The sequence below is a fragment of the Penaeus monodon genome, chromosome 25 (genome assembly GCF_015228065.2).
Source record: "Penaeus monodon isolate SGIC_2016 chromosome 25, NSTDA_Pmon_1, whole genome shotgun sequence".
NCBI lineage: Eukaryota > Metazoa > Arthropoda > Malacostraca > Decapoda > Penaeidae > Penaeus > Penaeus monodon.
In genome coordinates this window covers 39,093,831-39,094,269 of record NC_051410.1, presented here as the reverse complement: position 1 = coordinate 39,094,269, position 439 = coordinate 39,093,831, and the positions used below count along the sequence as shown (strand labels likewise).

General features: G+C 32.6%; 1 pseudogene; it reads right to left on the bottom strand.

Annotated features, from left to right (window-relative positions):
* LOC119589397 overlaps positions 1-439 on the bottom strand; it is a 12,359-nt pseudogene that overhangs the window by 3,135 nt on the left and 8,785 nt on the right.

Below are 439 nucleotides of genomic sequence, written 5' to 3'. Positions count from 1 at the left end.
TCATCTCCCTTTTTTTTGGGTACAATTATATTTTATATAATTTGCTTTCCCTATATATCATTTTTACAAAGGGGGGAAAGGGTACTAGCGGGTACTTGCCCTTGAAAGTTGTTTTACTTTTATCTATCTATATCCCAAAGAGCACCTTTTAAACAGCAAATCTGGAAAACAGCAGCAGCTTTTATGATCCCGGGACTAAAAAAAATAAGGGCATCCAAATTAAAAATAAACTGGTGGTTTTGGACTAACCCTACCAGACAAAACCATTCATCTCTTTGCTCCCAAAACCTAAGTTATGCTTAAAAGAACCTTCAAAATACAAAGACAAAAAATTGGGTATCAAATTTACTGCGGGAATTTTCCCAAACTTTATATTTTAAAATACTTAGAGCTGGCTTTTTGTACTTTTATTTTCCATCATACATACAAAAAAAAACTT